The sequence below is a fragment of the Eubalaena glacialis genome, chromosome 18 (assembly GCF_028564815.1).
Source record: "Eubalaena glacialis isolate mEubGla1 chromosome 18, mEubGla1.1.hap2.+ XY, whole genome shotgun sequence".
In the NCBI taxonomy this organism is placed as follows: Eukaryota; Metazoa; Chordata; class Mammalia; order Artiodactyla; family Balaenidae; genus Eubalaena; species Eubalaena glacialis.
In genome coordinates, this window is record NC_083733.1 from 7,003,430 (window position 1) to 7,010,015 (window position 6,586).

Here is a 6,586-nt window from a genome sequence, read left to right on the forward strand (position 1 = left end):
TCATCCTGGTTGTTAAATATTTTGAATACAGTTCCTAAGTTATAGTCATTGTTTTGAGAGAGATAGGGAGAGGGAGAGGGAGAGGGAGAGGGAGAGTGGGAGAGAGAGAGAAAGAGAGAGAGAGAGAGTGTGTGTGTGTTTCCGGGGGTAGCTGGAATTCAGGAAAATTCAAGCTGGGAGACAGAGAATGGTCAGAGGCGAAGATATTTGGTGGCAACACTAAGAGAATATTGGAACTTAGAGAAAAGAAAGATGTATATGGCCACAGGTCATCACGGAAGGCTTCTGGCAACCCTACCTGTTTCTCATAGGTCAGCACTAGGTCACATGCACATGTCCAATCAGTGGGAAGAGGACGAGGAATGTCATGACTGGCTTAGACCAACCAAGATTCAATCTCTGCGCTGGGCACCCTGGTGGGTGTCAGCAAGGAGGAAAAGGAACCTATAACACCACGTGTTACTGAACACACCTTCTCTGGTTCAGCCCTGCAGGGACCTGGATGCAAAAGCCAGCGTCTTCACTGGGGTTGATTTACATAAAACGGCATTTATTCGTTCATGTATTCTTTACTGAATGTTTACAGAATAATGGAAAGTTCCACTGCACAACATTCTTTTTAAAATCCATAACAGTGTTGGGGTTAAGATTAGACATTTTTGTTCAAGAAAAAGCAGCAATTCTTTTAATCTCCCCTTCCTTCCCATAGTGCCCAGTCTCATCGGCTCCTCTTTCCAGCTCTCCAAATTTCTCTCAAAAATTCAAATTCCTTTTCCCACTATTATTTAGAGCAATTCAGTTCTTTCCCAGCTCCTTTTCCACACTTCCTTCCTCATCACCACCATCACTACTACAGTTGACCCTTGAACAACGTGAGGGTTAGGAGTGCTGACACCATCACTGTCAAAAATCCGCCTATAGGGGCTTTCCTGGTGGCGCAGTGGTTGAGAGTCTGCCTGCCAATGCAGGGGACACGGGTTCAAGCCTTGGTCTGGGAAGATCCCGCGTGCCGCGGAGCGGCTGGGCCTGTGAGCCACGGTTGCTGAGCCTGCGCGTCTGGAGCCTGTGCTCCGCAACAAGAGAGGCCGCGATAGTGAGAGGACCACGCACCGCGATGAAGAGTGGCCCCTGCCTGCCACAACTAGAGAAAGCCCTCGCACAGAAACGAAGACCCAACACAGCCATAAATAAATAAATAAATACTTAAAAAAAAAAAAAAATCCGCCTATAACTTCACAGTCAGCCCCTCCCTATATCCCAGGTTCTGCACCCACGGATTCAACCAACCGCAAATTGTGCAGAAGGTATTGATTGAAAGAAATCAAACCCATGTTGTTCAAGGTCAACTGCACTTATGGAGTCTACTGCTGTGAAACTGGAATCTTTTGGTTGCAAGTGAGAGAAAAGTCAACTAAAACTGACGTAAACAAGAAGGGAAATGATCAGCTCATGTAACTAAGGGCCCAGGCCTGCAGTCACAGCTGGATCCAGGAGCTCAGACAATGTCATTATTCTTAGTCTCTCTCCATCTCGCCCGGCTATTTCCTTCTAGGGGGACCTTGACCTCAGGCAGGCTCTCTCCCACAGTAGCCTCGGCAGCTCCAAGTTTCCCTTGTCCCAGCTTCCTATCCACAAGGAAGAAGAGCTCCCGACCCACCAAGTCCAGTGAAAGCCCTGAGCCCAAGTTCTCATCAGCTCAACATGGGCGAGGTGCCTATTCCTGAGCCCCTGTGTGAATGGAGACGGAATATAGGGACTAGCTTAGGCGCGATCAGATGATCACCCCTAGAGCTGTGGGGTCAGGGACAGTCAGAGCCATCAAGCCATGGACCCAGAGTGCATGCGACTTGGTTCCCTCAAGGCACGTTGGAGACCGTCAGCAAAGAAGGGAGGGTGGATGTTGGGTTAGACCCTGCATGTCCACTAGGATGCATGCTGGGTTACACTTCACACAGATTAGCCCATTAATCATCCTGTCAACACTACACAAGAGGGACTATCATCCCCATTGAATTGATGAGTAAACTGAGGCCAGTAAGTGGCGACAGTGAGATCTGAACCCAGGCAATCCTAACTCCAGAGCCAAGTGAGTTCAGGTGCTCAGTGAAGCAAAGGGTCCTCCTGTCAACAGGCCACCCCTCCCCCAGCAGATAGTTTAGTAGGTGGTCTTTGCTGCTTGAGCATGCCTTTAAGGGTTCACCTTCCACCCTAAAGAGCTCATCAAAGTATATCTTATAAAGAAACATGGCCCTCTCCCCTAGAGCAGGGGTTTATTTAGCCTGATGATTGTGGTTAAAGGGGTCCATGAATTTGGATGCTATTACCGATGAAAGTTTGTGTCCCCCACCCCCAGAACCATGGTTGAGCCCTAACCCTCCACAGGATGGTATTTAAAGGTGGGGCCTTTTGGAGATGACTAGGGTTAGATGAGGTCATGAGGGTGGGACCCCATCATGGGGTTAGTGCCTGTATGAGGACATAGTGAGAAGGCAGCTGTCTGAGAGCCAGGAAGTGGGTTCTCACCAGGAACGGAATCGGCCCGCACCTTGATCTTGGGCTTCCAGCCTCCAGCACTGTGAGAAATAAATATCTGTTGTTTAAGCCACCCGGTCTATGGTATTTTATTACGGCAGCCCGAGCTAATACAGATGGGGAAAAAAATGACACCTTCATTTGCACTAACCTTTAACTGAAATTTAGCATTTCCTTCCATGATGAACATGGCAACAGAACACAGGAGTATCAGCAGGACCTGTGACTTCCTCACCCTCAGAAATTACAGATATTTTCACATCACATTATAGTTGTTGCAGACATCTCAGATATCATTGATGCTCATCACTCCTTGCAAATTCTAATATCATGAGACTGCTTGCTAGAGCTGGTTATTAAATATGTTACTTACAAGCACAGGTATTATTATACTACAAATTTGGATTTTATATCTTGATAACTGTACTCAATATAAATGGTGTCCTTAAGACTCCTTGGACTTTATGTACTTAAAAATATTATTTGAAGAATAAGGGCACAGGCGCGGGTCCAGAGGAAGCCTGGGGAGCAAACTGTTCTCTTTCTTGTTATGCCTCATGGGAAGAACCACTGAAGGGACTTGCAACGTTCTGCCCAAAGCAGATAAGACCTGGGGACATCCGAGCTGCCATCAAATCCTCAGGGATGTTTGCATTTAGGAGCTGGGACCCAAGATGGAAACTACAGGAAAGCAAGCCTGGGTTTCCCATAAGCAGGCTGTTCCTCACTGTCAGAGTGAGGTGAGGGAACCCTGGAGTGAACCCACACACCCACTCTTGCCCCCTCCCATGAGTGAGGCTCACTGTAGCCAAGGCAATCCTTTGGAAAATAAATCGGATCACATCACTCCGTCACTTTACATTCCATGGCGTCCCAGCTCCCTCAGGATCTCATCCAGACTGCGCTCCATGGCCCACGAGAGCCAAGCCATCCAGCCTCACCTTATTCTACCTGCCACCCCATTCCCTCCCTCCAGCCCTCCCCCTCCCCCAGCTTCTGGAATGTGCCTCACTCCCTCCAGCCTCATGGCTTTTGGCTGTGCAGGTGCCTCTGCGGGCACTGCACTGCTTTCTGCTCCTTGCCCAGCTGATGCCCGTTCCTCCAGTATCATCGCGAACAGAAAGCACCCTGGTTCTTTTAACAGAGACAGTGTAATGTAGCTGTTGACCAGGTATTGCGAACCCAAAAGACAACATGGGGACACTAGGTATCGCGGGCTAATAAGGACCCAGGGCAGCCACCATCCCAGGGCTGGAACAACAAGGGAAGCAGGTGATGATGCAAATGGAGAAGGCTGGAGGGGGACGCGGTGCTGGGCCCGAGGCCTCTGAGGCGGGGCTGGCCAGCTTGTGAGCCGCAATTTAAACATCAGCTCCCTCGAAAGGGGGCCCTGAGGGTGGTACCCTCCCTGCCCTTCAGAACGCTGTCACAGGTGGTAACCGATGTGCACATGTGCTGGTGTCCGCCTGCCCTCACTCTCCCCACCAGACCCCCGAGAACGGTGATTATGCTGCGTTGTACTAAGTGCCCCCCAGAAACCCTGTTGACAGAATCATTCCTCAGGGACGGCGTGTCGGAAGCTCCTTTCCTGGATGGACTGGGTCTCTCCCAGGTTATCTAAACTCTCCTTGATCTTGAACCTGGGCTGGGACTAGAGTGACCAAGAGGGGCCACGCTAGGTTCCTGTTGCAGGACCTTTATCAGGTTGGTCTCACTCACTAACCCAGTGACTGGCTGGGGCAATAGGGTTCAGTGATTGGCTTTGCCTGACTCACATGCCCTTTAGGGGAGGGCAGGGTTGGGGGCTGCAATCGACAGCCCCACTGATCCAGCTCCCCGAGGGAGGGAGAATGGGTGTTGTCACCAGAAGAAGGGAGGAAAATAAGATAAATGGTAAACCTTCCGACCTGCCACACACTGTCCTAAACACTCATGCTTAAGTCATTGAATCCTTATAACAACCCTACAAAGTGGGTACCATTTTCATCGCTCCCATATTACAGATGAAGAAACTGAGGCCGTGGGTGCCTCAGGTCACAGTCAGTGAGGGACAGAGCCAGTTTCCAGCCCCAGACAGTCTGGCTCCAAGTCCAAGTGTGTCACCACTTTCCCATGTCGCTTCTCCCCATCAGATAGAAACAAGAGACGGTTGTCAGAGGGGCAGCCCCGGAAGGAGTCCCAGGGCTCCCCTGGAGTAGAATGGGGCGCAGCTGAGGACAGCAGGTGGCCCAGCCTCGTCACGAAGCCTGATTTGAGTGCCTCTCTCTGTATCTGGAAAATGCTGGGAGCTCCCAAAGAAATTAGCAGAAATTGAGGACACTCCCAGGCTCTGCCCCAGGGGCAAATGTCCTGGCCTGAAGACCCAGACCCCAGCTCTGCACTGCCACAAGCTGGCTGTGTGAGTTGGGGCTGGTCACTGACCCTCTCTGGGCCTGTTTCTTCCTCTTGCAAATGAGTAAGTTGGGCCTGAATCTCCGTCACTGAGGGCCTGGGCTCCCCCGGGGAAAAGCTGGGGGTGCACTGCTCTGACTTGTGGTCAGCCACAAACTGCTCTGTCCCCAACAGCCCTACGTGCTGGGAAAGCAAGGTGGCCCCTTCCCCAGCCCGGCCCCCAGCACATCACCGAGAAGGCCCAACCATGAACCCAGCCTCCTTCCAGACAATGGCCCCTAGTCCCTGGCTGACCACTGCTGGGCCCACCCCTAGCTGGCACCCAGGGTAGTGCCACCCCCCCCCCAAGCTCCACCCCGATGCAACTTCCCCATCTGGTGTCTTAGCCTCCTAAACAGGTATCAAAAACTCACTAGGGCAGGGGCTCTCAACTGGTGATTTTGTCCCCTTAGGGTTTCCAGATTTAACGAATAAAAATGCAACCTTTGGGACATAATTCTACTAAAAAGTTGTGAGTTGCTCATCTGTGATGCAAATTTAACTGGGAAACCTGTATTTTATCTGGCAACTTTATACTCAGGGGACATCTGTCCACATCTGGAGACATTTTTGATGATCACATTGGGGGGTTCTATTGGCAGCTAGTGGCTGGAGGCCGGGCTGCTGCTCAACACCCCACCATGCCCAGGACGGCTCCAGCACAGAGAACAACGCAGCCCAAATGTCAGCAGTGCCCGAGGCTGACACACCTGCCCTGGGTCGTTCCCGAGGCTGACACACATACCCACCTGCGATCTCAGGGACTTGTCAGAGGGAGCAGTGGTTAGCCTCACGTGAAAGCCAGGGAAACCGAGGCACAGGTTAAATGGCTTGTTCAAGATCACACAAAGTAGAGTCTTCCGCCTGTCTGTGCCCTCTCCTCTCTAATAACCTCATGTGTTCTTCTAGACAGGGAGCCATGCAAGGCCAGCCAGGAAGTACAGTGGAGGAAGGGGGACTGGTAGAGCTTTGCAGGGTCCCCAGACCCCCCGGGGCTGGCGCTCTGGGCTCCCAATGGGCAGACAAGCCAGTCCTGGAGAGGGAGGCTCCCAGGCGTCACTACCAGGGATGCTGTCAGTTGTGTCACCAGGGGGCAGCAGAGACTTGGAAATGATTCCGTGTGCCTGTGCCTTCTGCTACTGGAAGGAACTGGGTATTCATCCTGACTCCGGGGTCCCACCCACAGAGATTCTGACTAAGCGAGTCTGCATGGACACCAGGCATTGGTGGGTTTTTTTGTTTTTGTTTTTTTAAACAGCTCCCATGTGCAGACAGGATTGAGAACCAAGGGCTCAATTTTCATGCCTGATTTCACATCAGAATCACCTGGGAGTTTTAAAAAATACCAATGTGGAAACAACCCAAATGCCCATGGATCGATGAAGGGATAAACAAAATGTGGCATATATTATACAGACAGTGGAATATTATTCCGCCGTAAGAGGAAAGAAATTCTGACACATGCTACATGGATGAACCTGGAACACACTGTGCTAAGTGAATTACTAGACACAAAAGGACAAATATTGTATGAGTTCACTTATACGAGGTTCCTAGAAGCAGTCAAATTCATAGAGACAGAAAGTAGAATAGATGTTACCGGGGACTAGGGAGAGGGAGGGAT